This window comes from Notamacropus eugenii, chromosome 1, assembly GCF_028372415.1.
Source record: "Notamacropus eugenii isolate mMacEug1 chromosome 1, mMacEug1.pri_v2, whole genome shotgun sequence".
In the NCBI taxonomy this organism is placed as follows: Eukaryota; Metazoa; Chordata; class Mammalia; order Diprotodontia; family Macropodidae; genus Notamacropus; species Notamacropus eugenii.
Window position 1 is genome coordinate 626,796,953 of NC_092872.1, and position 22,289 is coordinate 626,819,241.

At 36.1% G+C, this 22,289-nt stretch overlaps 2 pseudogenes; one reads left to right on the forward strand and one right to left on the reverse strand.

Moving 5' to 3' along the window:
• The first annotated feature begins 12,786 nt into the window (after positions 1-12,786).
• LOC140519274 (L-lactate dehydrogenase A chain pseudogene) lies at positions 12,787-13,786 on the forward strand (annotated as a pseudogene).
• A 6,085-nt stretch (positions 13,787-19,871) lies between these two features.
• Positions 19,872-22,033, reverse strand: LOC140527998 (WD repeat and SOCS box-containing protein 2 pseudogene; annotated as a pseudogene).
• Positions 22,034-22,289: the final 256 nt, after the last annotated feature.

Genomic DNA, 22,289 nt, shown 5'->3' on the forward strand with positions numbered 1-22,289 from the left:
GAGAAGGCCAAAGCTCAGTAGAAAATTTGATCTTCAAATACAAGACTCAAGAAAGGCATAAAAAGGTAAACAGGGGAATAAAAGAGAAAAAAAAATCTTGTTATTCAATATGGGCAACTATTTATATCCCTTTATGGGAGGATGATACTTATTAATATTGAGAACTGTACATTTAGTATAACAATTAAAAGTGATATAAATAAATAGGAGTCGGAAAAAATTGCCTGATGTGATGACAAAGAAAAAGTAATTAAAGGGTGTGAAGGGATTGTAATGGGAGAAAAGAAAAGGAGAAGGCAGATAATGGTAAATTACATCACAATAAGAGGAACAAAACATATATAGTAGAGAGAAAGAGAGGAGGGAGATGAGCATTATATGTACTTTATTCCCATTTGATCACTTTCAAAGAGGAAACAACAAAATCAGTTAAGCAGAGAAATATAACTTGCCATATAGGCGGTAGGAGGAAAAAGGGGAAAGAAAAGGGAGGGAGGTTAAAAGAGAGGGAAGAAGTAATAAGGGAAATAAAAGAGAAGGGTCTGATAAAAGGGAGGGAAGATCTGGGGGGTGGTCAAAAGTAAATCTCTATTGAGGACAAGAAGGGAGAAATAAGAGCATAAATGAGGTGGGAATCAGATGGAGAGAAAGACACAGATATTATTCATAACTGTGAATGTGAATGGGATGGACTCTCCCATAAAATAAAGGTGGATAGCAGAATGGATTAAAAATCATAAATCTACAATGTGTTGTTTACAAGAAACATGTTTGAAACAGGGGGAAACACAGAGGTTAAAGGTAAAAGACTGGATCAGAATATGTTATGCTTCACCTGAATAAGTAAAAGCAGGGGTAGCAATCCTACTCTTAGACAAAGCAAAAGCAAAATAGATCTAATGAAAAGAGATAAGGAAGGAAACCATATCTGGCTAAAAGGCACCCAAAACAATGAAGTAATATCATTACTAAACATCCATGAGGAAGTGGTATAGAATTTAATGCTTAAAGGAGAAGTTAAGTGAATTACAGGAAGAAAGAGACAGTAGAACTATACTAGTTGGGAACCTCAGCCTCCCCCTCTCTGAACTTTATAAATCTAACCTCAAAATAAACAAGAAAGAAATTAAGAAGGTTAATTAAGTTCTAGAAAAGGTAGATATGACAGAACTCTGGAGAAAACTGAATGGGCATAGAAAGAAAAATACCTTTTATCTCAGTGGTACATGGCACATAAAAATTGGCCATGTACTAGGGCATAAGAACAGAAAGGTACTAATAGTCAATGCATTCTTTTCAGATCATGATGCAATAAAAATTTCATGCAACAAAAGGCCATGGAAAGATAGACCAAAAATTAATTGGAAATTAAATAATGTAATCTTAAAGAACGAGTGGGTCAAACAACAAAACACAGAAATAATCAGTAACTTCATTCAGGAGAATGACAACAATGAGACAACCTACCAAAACTTATGGGATGCAGCAAAGACAGTTCTTAGGGGGAGTTTTGTATCTCTGAATGCTTACATGAATAAAATAGAGAAAGTAGAGAGCAATGAATTGGGCATGCAACTGAAAAAGCTGGAAAAAGAAGAAACTGAAAATCCCAAATTAAATACCAAAAATTAGAAATACTGAAAACCAAAGGACAGATTAATAAAACTGAAATTAAGAAAACTATTGAACTAATAAATAAAACTAAGAGCTGATTTTTTGAAAAAGAAACAATAAAATTGATAAAACTTTGGTTCATCTGATTAAAAAAAAGAAGAAAACCAAATTACCAGTGTAAAAATAATAAGGGTAAATTCACCTCAAATGAAGAGGAAATTAAAACAGTAATTAGAAATTATTTTGCCAAACCGTATGTCCATAAATTTAACAATCTTAGTGAAATGGATGAATATTTACAAAAATATAAATTGCCCAAATTAACAGAAGAGGAAGTAAAATATTTAAATAACCCCATCTCAGAAAAAAGAAATTGAAAATGCCATCACTAAACTCCCTAGCAAAAATTCTCCAGAGCTACATGGATTTGCAATCAAATTCTATGAAACATTCAAAGAACAGTTTATTCCAATACTGTGTAGACTGTTTGTGAAAACTGGCAACAAAGGAGTCCTACCAAATTTTTTTATGATATAAATATGGTGCTGATACCTAAACTCGGAAGAGTCAAAATAGAGAATGAAAATTATAGACCAATTTCCCTAATGAATACAGATGCAAAAATTTTAAATAAGATATTACAAAAAGATTACAGCAACTTATCAGGAAAATAATCCACTTTGATCAGGTAGGATTTATATCAGGAATACAGGACTGGTTCAACATTAGGACAACTATCAGAATAATTGATCATATCAACAATAAAACTAAGAGAAAACGTATGATTATCTAAATAGCTTCAGACAAAACTTTTGACAAAATACAACACCCATTCATATTGAAAATACTGGAGATCATAGGAATAAATGGAGCCTTCCTTAAAATAATAAGTGATATCTACATAAAACCATTAGTAACCATTATATGTAATGGGGATAAGCTACATAATGCATTTTCAGTAAGATTGGGGATGAAACAAGGATGTCTACTATCACCACTGTTATTCAATATGGTATTAGAAATGTTAGCTTTAGTAATAAGAGAAGAAAAAGAAATACAATCAATTAGATGAGACAAAGAAGAAATTAAGTTATCACACTTTGCAGATGATATAATGTCATACTTAGAGATTTCTAGAGAATAAAGTTAAAAAAACTTCTTGAAATAATAAACTTTACCAAAGTTACAGAATACAAAATAAATCCACATAAATTATCTGCATTTCTATACAGTATTAACAAAGACCAACAGAAAGAGCTACAAAGAGAAATCCCATTTAAAGTTATGGTAGACCTTATAAAATCTTTGGGAGTCTACCTGCCAAAACAAACCAAGGGTGTATGAACAAAAGTTCAAAACACTTATTTCAGAAATAAAGTCAGATTTAAATAATTGGAAAAAAACATCATTTGTTCATGGGTTGGCTGAGCTAATGTAATAAAAATGAAAATTCTATCTAAATTAACTTACTTATTCAATGCCATACCAATCAAGCTATGAAAAACACTATTCTATAGAGCTGGAAGAATCTGGAAGAATTAAAGGTCCAGAATATCAAGGGAATTAACAAAATGATAGGCAAAGTGGTCAAGCCATACCAGATCTTAAATTGTATTATAAAGCAGAACTCATCAAAACCACTTGGTACTGGCTAAGAAATAGAGGGGTAGATCAGTGAAATAGATTGGTACACAATGCACAGTAGTCAATGACTATAGCAGTCTAATGTTTGATAAACCCAGGGATCACAGTTTCTGGGATAAGAACTCACTGTTTGACAAAACCTACTGGGAACACTAGAAGACAGTATGGCAGAAACTGGGCATAGACTGATTCTTGACACTGTATACCAGAATAAATTCCAAAAGGGTACATGATCTAGGTATGAAATTTGATGCTATAAACAAATAAGGGGAGCAAAGAATAGTCTATTGGTCAGATTTATGGAGAATGGAGGAATTTATGACCAAACAAGAGGCAGAGATCATTATAAAATGCAAAATGAATAATTTTGATTACATTACATTGAAAAGTTTTTCCACAAACAAAGTTAATGCAACCAAGATCAGGAGGGAAGCAAAAACTGGGAAAGAATTTTTACAACTAGTGTTTGTGATAAAGGCCTCATTTTTAAAATATATAGAGAACTAGGTCAAATTTACAAGAATACAAGTCATTCCTCAATTCATAAATGGTCAAGAGATATGAACTGGCAATTTTCAGAGGAAGAAATTAAAGCCATCTACAGTCATATGAAAAAAATGTCCTAAATCACTATGGATTAGAGATACGTAAATCAAAACAACTCTGAGGTTTCACATCACACCTATCAGATTGGCTAACATGACAAAATAGGAAGATGATAAAGGCTGGAGAAGATGTGGGAGTATTGGAACACTAATTCATTGTTGGTGGACCTGTGTGCTCATTCAGCCATTCTGGAGAGCAATTTGGAACTATGTCCAAAGGGCTGTATGAAGTGTACGTACCCTTTGATCCAGCAATACTGCTTCTAGGGTTGTATTGCAAAGATAATATACAAATGGGAAAAGGACCTATATGTGTAAAAACATTTATAGCAGCCCTTTTTGTGGTGTCCAAGAACTTGAAATCAAGGAATGCCCATCAATTGGGGAATGGTTGAGCAAGCTGAGGTATATAAATGAACAGAATACTAGTGCACTATAGGAAATGACGAACAGGTGGATTTCAGAAATACCTGAATAGACTTATATGAACTGATGCTGAATGAAGTGAGCAGAAACAGAAAAACATTACATACAGTAAGAGCCACTGTGTGTGAAGACTGTTTTTGATAGACTGAGATCTTCACAGCAATACAAGGACCTAAAACACTTCCAAAGGACTTATGGTACAAAATGCCATCCACATCCAGAGTTGTAACAAAATAATGCAGAATTCTTTATCTTTTGTTATGTTTGGTTTTGTTTAGTTTTTCTCATGCTTTCTTCCATTCAGTTTAATTCTTCTATGCAGCACAACTAATGTGAAAATGTGTTTAATAAGAATGTATGTGTAGAGCCCAAATAAGATTGAATGCTATCATGGGAGGGAGACAGGAGGGGGAGAAAATTTGAAACTTATAGAAGTGATTGTTGAAAATTGCAAACAAATAAATTTGGAGGAAAAAAAAGTTAAAAAGACCTCCAGTGAGGGGAAACCAGCTGACTCCCTATGTTCTGCTACTTATGAACTTTTCCTGACCTTCACAGAATGAAGGTCAAGTTTGAGGTGGAGAATCACAAGAGAAGAATGAAATTTAAGTGACTAATCAAACCCAAAGGACAATTTAGGCTTACTGGATTCCATGTAATTGCTAATTAGTATTTGGAGCTTTATCAATCAAATTAAGAATACCATGAGTTGCTTTTATATTCATCCTTAAGTATTGAGAAATTAAACAATTAGGGAGAATGGAAATATTTGAATGACTTGACTCAGTGAGCAGGCATAGACTGAGCTTGATGTAGTTTGCAGTGTACTGGATTACTGTTGATAAATTGTCTTTGTTTGCTCTTTAAATTCATTTATTGCTTTTTTGTTGTTGTTCTGGCTATATACTGTTATGACAGTTCATGTGAAACTTCCTGATAGGTGTTCATTTCCAAATGTTCATCTTAGATCTTGAGTAAATTATTCTGTTTTTGTCCATATCTATTCTCCCATGTTCTTGGCATGTCTTACAATTTTATAAATATAAGATTTATTCATTTCAGGGGATTAAGGCTTGATTAATAAGTTTAGTTCTGGCTGTTATCCCCTCACTAATATCAACTATTATCATGACTCTCTTTTCCTTGGTTAATATCATCCTTACAGCTATGGTCAATTGCATATTGGACCTTCAAGACACTACATCCTGGTATAAATATGTCACTCCTACCCTTATTTAGTCTATATTGTTGGTGGTAGGTCAGAATTTCATAACCACTATCAATATCCTAGATTGATTCTCAAGAATATAATAAGATGTCATTCATATAGGTAACCATGCATCCATTCAGATATCAGAGGATGCACACACACACACACACACACACACACATACACACATATATATTTATAAATTCTTGTCATACTGTACATATCTTCCTTACATAAAACAAATCATATCATAGAATATTTGAAATACTAATATGAAGTACAGGAATTGGCTCTACACTTCTCCTTTTGTTGTATTTGAGCAAGAGAAGTAGGGATCAAAATAATAGGATAATTTCTGAGGGAACCCCCTTTTAGTAGTGGTTTAGATATGAATATTAGTATTCTATCTTCATTAAGTTAAGAAATGACATGCTTGCTTGAAGACCCTGATGGTAATCAGCTTGGTGACTGATAAATTACATATCTTCTAAGACATCAAGATCTATTTCATATATCTTAAGTATATATCTGATTCCTCACTTAAATTGATACCATTCCTTCACTTCTGTCCTATGCCTAAATAGTAAGGGACAACATACCAAGGAGATATATTATACCAAGGACTGTGAAATATAGGCCATCCTGGACTGAAGTTTTCCAGAGAAGAAATTACAGTACTCATAGACTTAGGGAAGTTATAGATCATAAAACTGATTACCATTTGCATACATGACCTGTGGATAATGAAGGCAAAATGAATATCACACTAAATCAGAAGACTGTCTCACCCACCAGAGGAATAAAGAGGCCCAAAATACCATTATTAGGCCTTCAACTGAGATAGGAGTCTGACAATAAGGAGCCTACTAAATTGTGACAAACCTAGTACAGTAGTTTCCCATAGGCATGAAGAGATGCCAGTTCAAAAACCCAGCAGTGAGAGATGGATTATTCTTTATCCAAAACACTAAGAAGACCAATATGGCTAGACTGGTGAGTGCATACAAGTGAAAAATGTGTAACAAGTCAAGGAAATATAGAAAGAAGCTGGTTTTTAAAGAGTCATCAACATGGAGTTGATAATTAAACTTTTGACTTATCAGATCACCAAAATAAAAAGTATAGAAAAAGAAAAAAAAGATATGTCCTTGGGGGACTATCTATATCTTGACTGAAAAGGATAGGCTGGACTGATAGAAAAGTAACCAGGGATAAAAAAGAAAGGGATAAGAAAGTACTCAGATGAAGGTACTACAATGTGCCAAAATTATCAGCAAGGTCAAGAAGAAAGAGGATTGAAAAAATTTTATCATATTTGTCAACAATCATTCTTTGGAAAGTTTGGAGAAGCAATTTTAGTGAAATTATGGTCAAAAGCAAAGAGTATATGGGAAAAGAGATAATGGAAGCAATAAATTCATATTTTCTGAACTTGGGTGAGGAAAGGAGGAAAAAAGTAGAATGATAGTGTGAGGGGATAGTAAGGTCCAATGAAGATTTTCTTTTTAAATTATGAGAGAGATTTGGTAAATCTTAACAGTAATAGAAGAGAAGTCAGTAGACAGTGATGACTGGGCATGAAGGGGTAAAAAAATAAAGAAAAGGATACATGACAGATCATGGGAGATGGAAGAGGATGCAGACTTAATGAGTATGACTGGGATGATTAATCTGCAAAGGACACTAACAAGGAGAAAGAGACTGGAGGAAGAATTTTAAATCAGATTTAAATAATTGGAGAAATATTAACTGTTCATGGACAGGCAGGATCAATATAATAAAAATTATGATTTTACCCAAACTAATTTATATATTCTATGCCATCCCAATTAAATTGTATTTCTTACTGAATTAGAAAAAAAATATCAAAATTCATTTGGTAAAACAACAAGTCAAGAATATCAAATGAAATAATGTGGAAAAAAAAACAAAGGAAGGATTATTGAACTTGTGGTCTCAAGGCCACATGTGTCCCTCTAGGTCCTCAAGTGAAACCCTTTGACTGAATCCTAGAGGGCCTAGAACTAGGCCCGCATGTTGCTTCACTACTGCAGTTTCCCCATCCCTCACCTTGTATTTGAAAAGTATAAAGACTTAAGGTTTTAGGATAAGAATTCAGTATTTGCAAAAAGTTGGAAAAGTGGAAAGCAATATGGTGGAAACTGGGCATGGAAGAATATCTTGCACCATTTATCAAGATAAGGTCAAACTTGATATATGACCTAGATATAAAGACAGTTTACAAGAAAATTGGGACATAGGACATATTACTAATGTGACTTACGGATAAGTGAATGATTTAGTAATAAACAAGAGATGGCAAAGTCAGGTGTAAAATGGACCATTTCAATTGCATTAAATTAAAAAAGGTTTTCTACAATGAAAAAATTGTAGTCAAGATCAGAATGAAAGCAGAAAATTATGAATTTATAGAAAATTTTTCATATAAAGGTCTCATATCAAAAATATATAAAGAATTTTGCCAAATCTATAAGGATATGAGTCATGTCCAAATTGATAAATGGTCAAAGGATATGAACAGACAGTTTTCCAATGAATAAATCAAAACAATTTATAGTTATATGAAAGAATGCTCTAAATGATTATTGATTAGAGTAATGCAAATAAGAACAACTTTGAGACATCATTTTATATCTATTAGATTAGCTAAAACTATTGAAGGGGAAAGCAACAAATGGAGGGGATGTGGAAAAAATGAGACATTAATTCATTGCTGGTAGAACTGTGAACTGATCTAATTATTTTAGAGAGCAATCTGAAATTAGGTCCAAGGAATTATTCAACTGCCTATGTTCATTGACCCAGCATAACCACCATTAGGTCTATTTCCAAAGATGATTTGGGATAAAGGAAAAGAACCTATATGTTCTAAAATGTTTGCAGAAGTTTCCTTTGTGGTGGCAAAGAACCAGAAATTACAGGAATACCAATCAATAGGGGAATGACTGAAAAAGGTGTGGTATATAATTGTGATAGAATACTACTGTGCTATAAGAAATGATAAGCTCAGTGGTCTTAGAAAAATATGGAAAGTATTGTATGAAATTATGAAGAGTGAAATGAGCAGAACCATGCCAACATTACATACAACAGAAATAATATTTTAAGAATGACTTTGAGTGAGGGTGGAACTAAGATGGCAAAATAAAATGAGGGACTTGCTTGAGCTCTCTTCCAAACCCTTGCAAATACCTGTAAAAAAACGACTCTAAACAAATTCTAGAGCTACAGAACACACAAAATGACAGGGTGAGACAAATCTCCAGCCCAAGACAGCCTTTAAGGTCGTCAGGAAAGATTTGTTGCACTGGGCTGGGATCAGATTTCAGTCCAGCATGGGCTATGCTGGCACAGACAGGACTTGAGCTGGCCTCAAGGACAGAATCACTGGTAGCTGTGGTAGTTTCCAGACTTCTCAAGTCACAAACACCAAAGACAATGTAGAAGATACGTGGGAAAACTCTGTGAGACTTGGTTGAGAGAGGAGTGCAGTTTGGTCATAGCACTAGGATGGCAGAGGAGATGTTGGCAGTGCTGACAGCAGCAGCAGCTGATTCTAGAGCTTTGGGGCCACAGATAGTGAGGAAATAAGTGGCTCATCAGAGGAGGATTGCAGGGATCTCTTTGCTGGCACTGGGAAAAATTCTCTTCTTATGCCCTGCTTAGATCTGATTTGCAGTCCTGGGTGGTAGTCCAGGGATGAGGAGGAGCTCTGGTATGGTAGAACTCATGGCAGTGGTACAGAAGGAATCCTCCTCATAGTTCTAAGGCAGGAAAGAATGCTTGAGGTCACTCACAGAGCAGAACATAGGCTAGGAGATGAGTAAACACATCTCCTTTGCACATACTACCTTGGAAGAGCAAAAAATTTACAAGTCCCTAAGAAGTATCTCTGAAAACAACTGCACAAAACCCCTCAGGCTTGCAACAGTACACTCACCCCAACCACCATCCCCACTGAATGAAGAGGTCTACCTTGACTAAGAGTTAGCAAGTCAAGTATTTGGGTGGGAAAATGCACAAACAGTATAAAAATTTCAGACTGTAAAATCTTACTTTGGTGACAAAGAAGATCAAAACATACAATCAGAAGAAGACAACAGAGTCAAAGCTCCTACATCAAAAGCCTCCAAGAAAAATGTGAATTTGTCTCAGGCCAGGGAAGAGTTCAAAAAGGATTCTTAAAATCAAATGAGAGAAATAGAGGAAAAATTGGGAAGAGAAATGAGAGTGATGCAAGAAAATTATGGGGGGCAGAGCTAAGATGGTGGTGTAGAAGGATGCACTTCTAGAAGCTATCCTTACACATCCCATAAAACACCTATACAAAATGACTCTAAACAAATTCTAGAGCAGCAGAAGCCACAAAATGACAGAGTGAAAGAGATTTCCAGCTCAAAACAGCCTGGAATGACAACAGGATAGATCTGTTGCACTGGTTGTGGAGCAGAGAGCAGCCCAGCCTTGGCTGCACTGCAGCAAGGATGAGACTAGAACAGCCTTCAAGGTGCCACTAGCAGGAGCTGCGGGCCCCAGATTCTTCAACTCACAAACACCAAAGACACCTTCAAAGGTCAGTGAGAAATTCTTTCACAAGGGTGAGAAGGCAACATGGTCTAGTCCTGGCCTCAGACAGTGGCAGCTTCTATTGTTGAACCCCCCTTCCTCCCTTGGCTAAGATCCTGGGGGAATTGAGCATCTGATCTGAATCTCAGCCTTGAGTGGTGACCCTGGGGTGAGGAGGAGCTCTGGCTGGTGGAACTGGCAGAGGCTTTGGAGAGGGAATTCTATTCCCAGAAAAGATTGCTTGTAGTTATTCCCAGGCCAGAGTTCTGGCTAGGAGAGGAGTAAACTCCTCTCCCTTTATTGTGGAGCCATGTGTAGCCATGGAGGAACTGAGAACTTATAAGTTCCCAAAGCATACCCTCCACTTGACAAAGGATTCAGCAGTTAAGTAACTGGCTGGGGAAATGCTCAAAAAAGGGAAAAAGAATAAGACAACAGATGGTTACTTTCTTAGTGAGCAGGTGTTTTCTTCCATCCCTTTGGATGAGGAAGAAGAATGCATACCTTCAGAGGAAGACCTAAAAGTCAAGGCTTCTGCATCCAAAACATCCAAAGTAAATATGCAATGGTCTCAGGCCATAGAGGAGCTCAAAAAGGATTTTGAAAATCAAGTAAGAGGGGTGGAGGAAACATTGGGAAAAGAAATGAGAGAGATGCAAGAAAATCATGAAAAGTGAGTCAATAACTTGCTAAAGGAGACCCAAAAAAATGCTGAATAAATTAGCTCCTTCAAAAATAGACTAACTCAAACGACAAAAGAGGCCCAAAAGCCAATGAGGAGAAAAATGCTTTAAAAAGTAGAATTAGCCAAATTGAAAGGAGGTTCAAAAGCTCACTGAAGAAAATAGTTCTTTAAAATATTAGAAAATGAAGCAGATGGAAGCCATGAGAAGCCAAGAAATTACGAAACAAAACCAAAAGAATGAAAATGGAGGGGAAAAGGGGGAGGTGAGAGGGAAAAAGTGAAGCTTACTTCCATCATGTTTGGCCTAAGGAGGGAATAGCATGCACACTCAATTTAGTATGAAAATCTATCTTACACTATGGGAAATTAGGGGAGAAGGGGATAAGTGGGGTGTGAGTGGATGAGAGAAGGGAAGGCAAATTAAAGGAGGGGGGTAATTAGAAGTAAACACTTTTGGGATGGGATAAAATCAAAAGAGAGAATAGAATAAAGTGGGCAGCAGGAAAGGATGAAGGGAAATATAGTTTCTCACAACATGACTATTATGGAAGGCTTTAGCAAAACTACACATATATAGTCTACATTGAATTGCTTGCCTTCTCAGTGGGGTTGAGTGGAGAGGGAGGAAGGAAAAGCAGTTGGACCTTAAAGTTTTAGGAACAAATTTTGAGAGTTGTTGATGCATGTAACTGGGAAATAAAAAATACAGATAATGGGGTACAGAAATGTATCTTGCTTTACAAGAAAATAGAGAAGATGGGGATAAGGGAAGGGAGGGGTGTGATAGAAGGGAGGGTAGATTGGGGAAGTGGTAATCACAATACATGGTGTTTTGGGGTGGGGGAAGGGGAGAGATGGGGAGAAAATTTGAAACTCAAGATCTTGTGGAAATGAACATTGAAATATAAAAATAAAGGAATAAATTGAAAAAAATAAATTAATTAAAAAAAGAAAATCATGAAAAACAAGTCATCTGCTTGCTAAACGGGATGCAAAAAATACTGAAGAAAATAACCCCTTAAAAATAGACTCACCCAAATGGAAAATGAGGCCCAAAAGGCCAATGAGGAAAAGAATGCCTTAAAAAGCAGAATTGACCAAATGGGAAAGGAGGTCCAAAAGTTCACTGAAAAAAACAATTCCTTCAAAATTAGAATGGAGCAAATAGAGCTAATCCTTTTGTTAGAAATCACAAAATTATAACACTCAAAAGAATAAAAAAAGAAGACAATGTGAAATATCCCATTTGAAAAACCAATGGAAAATAGATAGGAGAGATAATTTAAAAATTATTAAACTTTTTGAAAGCCAAGATCAAGAAAGGCAACAGACATTATCTTTCAAGCAATTATCAAGGAAAACTTCCCTGATATTCCAGAAGGAGAGGGTAAAATAGAAGTTGAAACAATCCTCTGATTGCCTCTAAAAAGAGATCCCCCAAGGAAAACTCCTAGGAATATTCTAGCCATATTCCAGAATTCCAAGGTCAAGAAGAAAATATTACAATCAGTCAGAAAGAAACAATTACAATGTTGTGGAAATACAATCAGAATAATGCAAGATCTAGCATCTTGTACATTAAGGGATCAGAGGGATTAGATTATGATATTCCAGATGTCAAAGGAGCTAGGATTAAAACCAAGAATCACCTACCAAATGTAGCACCAGTGTTGTATTCATAGCACCTCCCATGGCCATGAATATCCCTGAACTATTCTGAATTGTGAAATACTACATGCAAATTCCCACATGGAAGGTACAACCAAAACATTTATTCAGACATCAGGAAGCCAAATCCATCACAGAGACAAAAATCTATATATAATACCAATGCAGAGAACACCATTACCAAGCCTTCCCCCTGACAGGCTTCCCACAAACTAGCTCCATTAAAAAATCACAAGTAGACTTTCTTAAAAAAAAACAAACCATGGTGCAAGCCTGGGAGCAGCAACCTCACTTCTAACTCAGAACTTTCACAGCCTGACCAGCTATCCCCACAGCTACCCTCCAAAATGGCATCAACTGTCAAGGATCAGTGTATCTTGAATGTCCTAAAGGAGGACCAGGTTCCCCAGAACAAGATCACTGTTGCTGGGCTGGGTGCAGTTAGCATGGCATGTGCCATTAATATCTTAACAAAGGAACTGGCAGATGAACTTGCCCTAGTTGATGTAATAGAAGACATACTAAAGGGAGAGATGAGGGATCTCCAACATGGCAGCCTTTTCCTCAAAACACCAAAGATTGTTTCTGGCAAAGACTACAGTGTGACTGCAAACTCAAACCTGGTCATTGTTACGGCTGGAGCATATCAAAAGGAGGGAGAAAGTCATCTTAATTTGGTCCAGTCATGTGAATATCTTTAAATTCATCATTCCCAGTATTGTTAAGTACAGCCCTAATTGCAAGCTGCTTATTGTTTCCAGTCCAATGGATATTTTGACATATGTGGCCTGGAAGCCAAGTGGCTTTCCTAAAAATCATGTTATTGGAAGTGGTTGCAATCTGGATTCTGCCCGTTTCCATTACCTAATGGGGAAGAGACTTGATGTCCATTCTTCAAGTTGTCATGGATGGGTCTTTGGGGAACATGGAGACTTCAGTGTTCTTGGGTGGAGCAATGTGAATCTTGCCGGTGTGTCTCTAAAGAATCTTCATCCTTCCTTGGTAACTGATACTGATGCAGAAAATTGGAAAGATGTTCATAAACAGGTAGTTGAAAGTGCTTATAAGGTAATCAAACTGAAGGGCTACACTTCCTGGGCCATTGGCTTGTCTGTGGCAGATCTGGCAGAAAGCATTATGAAGAATCTTAGGAGAGTGCATCCAATTTCCATCATAATTAAGGGACTATATGGCATTAAAGAGAATGTCTTTCTTAGTATCTCATGTGTCTTGGGGCAGAATGGTATTTCAGATTTGGTGAAGGTCAACCTGAATCTGGAGGAGGAGAGCCGTTTAAAGAAGAACGCAGATACTCTTTGGGGAATCCAGAAGAAGCTGCAATTTTAAAACCTTTGAATGCACTGCCATAGAGAGAACATGACAGGGGCTGAGGGGTTATGTATGATCCACTTTTAAAATAGACCAAATCCTTCCTCTGATTAGTGACTAAACACCAGAAATATAAAACCTGTGAACACACTCTAGTTTCTTCCTAAAGTTAGAAATAGAGAATAGAACCCTGCTGTAGTTAGCATACAATGCTGGATATGACCTATATAGTCTCAGTGGTTGGTGTCAAGTACAGCCAGTGCCCCACAGGTATATAAACTACCTGCTTTGTATGTAGGTGCTACAGGTTCCCTTAGGTCCAGAAGACAACACTCCTGGATACAAAATGGCATACAGTAGTAATTCTTTATTGATGCATTGATTACCTTTGTGCTCCTCTCCATTAGGGCACTACAGTATGGCCCCCAGGTATCACCTTCTAGAGGACCTGATTTTGTCTGCCTATATAGATAGAGAGATAAATAGATAGATAGATAGATAGATAGATAGATAGATAGATAGATAGATAGATAGATAGATAGATAGATAGATAGATATAGATATAGATAGATATAGATATAGATATCAATAGTTGTAAATTTCCATATTATATAAACAGATCTGTATATGTACAACAATGCAACCTATTCCTCAAGTGTCATACTAACCCCAAATACTGAATAAACTACAAATAACTGATTAAAAAAAAACACACACACAAACAAACTCTTTCACTCATACCAACCAGCAGCCTCCATTCTTCCTGGTTCTGACTGCTGTCAAGATTAACTTCCTCTCATTCCTCTCAGTTCTGCTGTAGCTCTGCTTCTTCCTGCTCCACTTTTCCTGTTTCACCCATTCAGCATACTCCTCTGACTACAGGCTCCATGTGACTCAGACTCATGTGACTCAGGCTTCCATGTGACCCAGGCAGGCCACATTAATGAGTACAAAAGATCTCCTGATTTCAGTTACCATTACAGCAAGGAAAACCGAGTATAATACTTCAGGTTGAAAAAAGATATTCAATGAAATAAAGGACTTTCAAGCACTCTTGATGAAAAGACCAGAGTAGAATAGAAAATTTGATTTTCAAATACAAGAAGCATGAAAAATTAAATAGAAGAGAGAAATCATAAGGGACTTATTAAAGTTGAACTGTTTACATTCCTAAATGATTTTATATATATATATATATATATATATATATATATATATATATATATATATATACACACACACATATACACACATATATGTATATATAAAATACATATGTATACATATACACACAAACACACATATATACATATATGTGTGTAGGCACATGTGTACATATACATATATGTATATGTATACATGAGACCTTTCTCAGTATTGGGGTATTTGTTGGGAATAGACACACAGATAGATGGATGAATGGATGGATGGATGGATACATAGATAGATACGTAGATAGATAGATAGATAGATAGATAGATAGATAGATAGATAGATACATAGATAGATAGATACATAGATACATAGATACATAGAAACATAGATACATAGATAGATGGCACAGGGTGAGTTGAATTTGAAAGGATGATGTACAAAATATAAAATTAAACAGTGAGAGAAGAATATATTAGGAGGAGAAAGGCAGAGATAGAATGGGGTGAATTATCTCACATAAAATAGCTAAGAAAAAGCTTTTACAATGGAGGGGAAGAAGGAAGGGAGCTGAGAGGAAATGAGTGAATCTTACTGTCTTTGGATTTACCTTAAGGAGTGATAGAAGGGAGGGCAGATTTGGGAAGGGGATAGTCAGAAGCAAACACTTTTGAAAATGAACAGGGTCAAATAAGAAAGCAGAATCAATCGGGGGTAGGATAGAATGGAGGGAAATATAGTTAGTCTTTCACAACATGACTATTATGGAATTGTTTTGCATAACTACACCTGTATAACCTATATTGAATTGCTTGTCTTCTCAATGATGGTGGGTGGAGACCAAACAAGGGGCAGAATTTGGAATTCAAAGTTTTAAAAACAAATGTTAGAAATTGCTTGTACATGCAACTAGGGAATATGATATACAGGCAATGGGGTATAGAAATCTATCTTGCCCTACAAGAAAGTAAAGGGTGGGAGATAAGAAAATGAGGGGTGATAGAAGGGAGGGCAGACTGGGGGAAGGGGTAATCAGAATGCATTCCATCTGGGGTGTGGGTCAGGGAGAGATGGGGAGAATACTGGAAACTCAAAATCTTATGGAAATGAATGTTGAAAACTAAAAACAAATTAATTAATAAAAATAGTAATTCTGGGGTAAAAAAAAGAATGATAGTAAAAAGTTATCTTGACTATTATAAATATCCAGATTACCTGTAAAAATTATATGAAAAAAATGCTATGTATACATACATATATATATTCATACACATACACATACACACATATACACATACACTGGACAGATAGACATACTTATTTGTGACTAACAATAGACATCTCTAGGACAAGGGGGAGGGCAGAAAAAAATTCACATGATAATTTTGTTGTATATTTGAAATGAATAGCAACTTGTGCTTAGCAGATTGGTAGTTTGATGTACAATCATATTTTCATCGTACTCCATTAGGGAAATGCCTGTTTTATTCCACAAATATGTATTAATGTAAAAAAACTAAAAGGGAAAACAAAAAGAAGTTAGACATGGACATTTTCATAAAAACCTACAGAAAATATCCAAGAGTAGAAAGTGGAAAATTGTGTCAAATATTATGAAAGTTTGAAAAAGATGAGGACTCAGAAAAGGTGCTATCACCTAAAGGAAGTCTTAACCAAATCCCCACTCGTTAATTCTTTACTCCAAACTAAAATTATTTTGCACATATATATATATATGTATATATATACATATATATGCATAAACACATATACATATTTTATATGAACATGTATATGTTGTGGCATACCATTAAAATATAAACCTCTTGGAGATAGGAACTATTTCATTTTTGTCTTTATACCCTGAGCACCTTTCAGAGTGCCTGGCATATAAATGGTATTCAATAAATGTTTGATTAATTGAATTGAGTCCTATCTCTGCTTGAAAATCACTAGTAATGATGATCTGATAGTATATATTGTCAGCAAATTTATCTTAGTCTCAGTTCTTTTTTATTATCTTGCTTAATTGCTCTGTCCCAGGTACTGACCAGACCTCATTTGCCAGAAGTTTGTATTCTTTAGAGCATTACTGGCTTCCAATTACTCTATTCAAGTAATTAATCACAGAATTCCAGAGTTTGAGAGGGCATACGTCAGTGACCACCTAATCCAACTCATACATGAAAGGAGTTGTCATTATAGTATAGCTAACAAATGTTCATCAAGTTTCTGTTTGAAAACATCCAAGGAGAGAGAACCTACTTCCTCCTAAGGTAGCCAACCTATTTTACCTTTAGACAACTCTAATTGTTCTCCTGCTATCAAGCTTAAAATTTACCTGTTTGAAACATCCACTTATTTTTCCTGATTCTATTCTCTGGGGATAGATAGAATAAGTCTAATACCCTGAATCAACTTGCTAGTCATAATTCCTTCCTTTTTACTCTAGAACCATAGCTATGCTTTTGCATTACCCTTATTTGATGACTTGACTACACTTATCTTCCACCACAGCAAACTCAACTTAATCAGACTCAGAAGAATATGCTATCATGCCATTAACTGTGATGCAGGAAAAGACCAGAATATTGGGAAAGATAAAGGGGTTTGGCCACAGCTATATCCCTTCTGTATCCCTTATGTATTTGAAATGTATCCTTCATTTTACAAGGAAGAAGAATTAGAGTTAACCCATTCACAGAATTATCAGGTATACCATTAGTGTAACCATGTTTTTTAACCTTATTTATGCTAGTTCAATCCAAATATTAATTATGTATTATGATGGACCAAGGGTTTAACCTTTCTAGATTACCAGAGTGAGTGGTCAATACTTTAATCAACTCAAGGATATAAAACTGGGTAATCATCTAGTGGACTTGATCTGTCTCATCAACTGAGTATGTTTCACTTTGGAATTATCCAGGGCATTACTGGCTTTCAGTGGAGGGACAGTCCTTGGCAAAAGATTGCAAAGATAAGACATAGGATAGTAATAATATAATTTGGTATAATTATAATGAAAAAATAATAATAAATTAATAATAAAAATAATATTAAACATTCAAGAGTACAGAGGGCTAGAAAAACATATTAGTCTTAATTTTCAATGTGCATATATGGAAAAATTTATTGCCCAGACAGTACAATATGGTAGAAATCTTTTGTCAGAAGGTTGTTGAAGGTAAAAAAGAGGGATGATATAAGGGGAAGTTGGATAGAATGATGATAGTACACATTATAGGGAAATAAAAGGAGTTGCTGTACATCCTTTGTTCTGGAAAAAGACCAATGACATCAGGAGGATTGTTTTGACTTGTGTGTAAATTGGATTTAAGTGAGGCAGAGCTATGTAAAGTCATCAGTCTCACTCTCCAGTTTAGAGATGAATTATAAGATCATTTCTTGACTTGTAAGGGACTATTTTTTTGGTTGTTGTGACTTCTACAAACTGTCTTCTCTAGCAAGTACAACCTGTAGTGATAACGGATGACATGAGGATGACTGATAAAGTCTTATATTTACTCCCTGAACCTGGTAGTCTGTTTCCTCCTCTATGACTGGGATGGCCTTGGCCATTTTACAATATTATGTTTCATAGATCACAACTCTAGGGCCTAATAGTTGCCACCATATCTGTGCCAGATGCCACTAATGTGCACATGTTCTTAGTGACTGCTGATAGACCTCAATATCATCTAACAAGTTGGAAAGTACAGTGTGACAGAACAAGTACTCATTCTCCATCTTCCATAAGAAATTTTATTTTTTCCTATTTTTTTCTTCTTCCCAAATCCCTCCTTCTAGATACTTTATTTTTTTTTACTCCCCCCCTCCAAAAAAAAATGACCTTGTATGTATTTTGTATATATTTGTATGACACATCATATATATCCCTTCATGAGACAGTGGATACTGAATTGATCTCCCTTTTACAAACACTGATGACATGGCATCTGATGGGGCAAGACATTTGAACTCTCCATGTTCCTAGATAATTCTTTGACACTTTGCAGAGAAAGAACCGTTGTGCATTGGTACAAGACGATTCCTTATCAAGAGTTCACTACAGCAATGCAATCAAAGGTCCATTTATATCCATATTTTGTATTTAATTGTATATGCACACGCTGTCTACCTTGACAGAATGTATTTTCCTTAAGGGCATTGTCTGTTTCATTATTCTCTTTGTATTCCCAACACCTACAGTAGAATCTGGCTTAAAGTAGGCACTTACATGACTGCCAGTTTGATTGGGGGATTTGTTCTTCAAGTTAGAAGAGGTAGAGGGGTAAGGGAAAATGCATTTATATAGCACCTATATATCAGGTAGTGTGCTAAGCTCTTTTTAAAAAACACTATTTCATTTTATCCTCACAATAATCTTACAAGATAAGAGCTATTATTAATACTCATTTTACAACTGAGGACTTGCTCAGAGACACACAGTTGGCAAATAGCTGAGGCCAGGTTTGAACTCAGGTCTTTCTGATTCCAGGTCCAGCAATCTATCTACTATACTATCAGTTACTTCTGAAGGCCTACAAACCAAGTTTGACTACTTATCAGATATGTTGGATGAGGGAAAGAGGGAAGTCAAAATTCTTAAGCCTAGGAGACTGGAAAAATGGTGGTGTTTCAAAAGAAATAGTTGTCAGGTCACAAGATCTGACTTCAAGTCAGAAGTTCAGCTCTTACTAACGCTATGATGATGGCTAAGTCATATCATCTCTCTGTTCCCTAGTTCTGTCTTCTATAAAATGGGGACCTCCTACCTGGGTAGGCTAAGCTGTTGTAAAGAAGGTGCTCTATAAAGTTAAAGTGTTATATAGATGAAATTTATTCTTATCAGTTTATTTCTGACTTACCTGCTCATCTCTTTCTAGATAAATATGTCAGATTGTCATAACATCTACTTTGGAGGGCTAAGTATTTATTTCCAGATGTCTTTTTTTGGTACCTATTAATGTTTATTGATTGATTGATTGATTAAAGGAAAAACAAGAACATTAAATAATTATTTTCAGTTGGGAGATATGGTTGGAAACTGAGTTAAGCAGCAAAGACTGATCTCATGAATATATTATAAAAATACCAGATGAAACAATGAAAAACCAAATGCCTCCATACAGTTATGAAGTTCAGCTGTTCTGGTTATGTTATAGTTTTCAGCTACCATTGAGTAAAACAAAATTGTACCTCAAATAACTTATGCTTATAAATCCCAAATAAATATATTGTTAATGGTAGACTACTGAAAAATCAGTAGCAAGGACAAGAGTCGTGCAATTAGAAATGTATCCTTACTATAATCATACACTTTTTCCTCCTCTACATGCAAACCTTATTTTTAAAGTCAATTATAATATTTTTATTAGTCCATACCACATCCTTTGATTTAAACAGCCTTTCATTCAGCTAGGAAGCTCACTCACATCCAAGGACCAACACCCCATATCCCCAGCACCCCCACATCCTGCCATTAAAGTTCTGTCTTGTTTGTCAGTCAAAAGCAGAGGAAAAACAATGACAAACTTGACTTTATAAATTAAAAGTATTTGCATTTGGTTAAAAAAAGGCAATAGTCTCTGATACACTGAACCAAAAATAAGAGAACAATTTCAATATTTAGCCACCACTGCTTTAAAGGACTAAACTGGGACAAGTGCTGGGCAGAAGCTGGATTTGCCCGTGAGGGAGATTATACTTCTTTCCTTTATCACTAAGAATAGCTCAGGGCCCAGTTACTTTTATAAGGAAAACAACATTATTAACTGCACTTTGAATCAAGACACTGAGAGAATTAAACTATGTTGTTAATATGCGGACAATTTAAACTAAGGTTTTGTAGCCATGGAAATGGAACTGCCTCCTCTATTACTGAAATTAGAGCATTATAGATAAAAAGGTCAATGACCAGTTCACCAGATATTTTCCCCCACTACAGTCTATTAATTGTGTGTTTACAGTCCAAAACAATTCTATTTCAAAGAGGAATCATTGTTTATAAGCTCGTCTTGTTTCCATTCAATGACTTTACCTCCACCTTTGCCAAAAAGGTTAATCTTGTCATTAGGAGAGAATAGGACTCCATGTTCTATTTTTGTCTTTTGAGCAAAATCATGTAGCATGACTCAGAAGGTCTTGTATGTGAGAGACTCATTCTACTGAGTGCTGGCCGTGTTAAGTCTTGGTAAGTTGTAAGGAAACTACAAAGGACTTTGAAGCATAGTACTTCGATGATGATAGGACCCTGAGTTCTGTCTAGAACTGGACATGGTCATTTCTTGCCCCTTGATTCAACCATGTGGAAAAATTGTGCAGCAAAGATCATTGGCCATAGGAGTAAATGCAACTGGGGTTCTCAGTTTCAAAGCCCAGATTGTGAGCAGTCTGTCATCTGTCACTGTAGAATAAGCACAAGCCTTCTGGAGAAAAGCACACTGATCTCAGTGAACTGGTGTTAACATCAAGGGCATGATCCAACTGAGTCTAATAGGTGCTGAAAGTGTCCTCAGTTTCTCTCCAATGTAGTGATCCCACATGATGACACTGGTATTATAGGAATCTTTGACAAGCAATGCAGAATCAGGGGTGAGAAGTCACAAGAAACCATACTGCTCTGAAGTTCCTCTAGCTTTCTAATTAAAGTACAGGAGGGCATGTTCCACAGAAGAATGGACATCTCTCCTGCTGCAGAACTTGACATGCTGCAGTCCGAGGAGGTGGAAGAGCAAGAAATATATTATAGATGGCCAGACACACCTGAATATGTTTGCCATCTTTATTTAGGTTCCAGACTCAAAGAGTTTTATTCCTTGATACAGAAAGCAAAATCAAGTTTCAACTTGGTGTGAAGCTCAGATCTCTCACAACATGCCAGTGTCCAGACAGATTCAAAAGCAGTCGCCATGTCTAAACCTCCCAAATTTTGATCTGTCTGTCACTGAGTCTTGTAGCAAGAATAAAGCAAGGGAAATCCAGCGCAGATCCTACCCAGAGCTTTCTATAGGGTGGTGATGGCCATGGACTGAAGGCCAAACCCCAGACAATCTGACCACACAGTCTTTTCCTTTAAGCTACTTCACCTCTTTCAGGCTCCAATCCTCTGGGGATGAACTGTTCTTCAAGGCTCCATGGATGGAATCAGCTTGATAATACAGTGTTCTTGAGAGCTAGGAACCATCCAAGGCTCATAAATTGATTTCCAATCAAACTGGCAGCTTCAGCTCAGTCAGAAGCACAGGAATTCCTCGCTGCCCGCTGGCCTCCATAAGGCTGCGGGACTGGCACTGGGCCCGGGCTGCCACTGCTCCTCCTCCTCCAGGGCCTCCTCAGAGCAGATGGCCTCTCACAGGGCTGCATT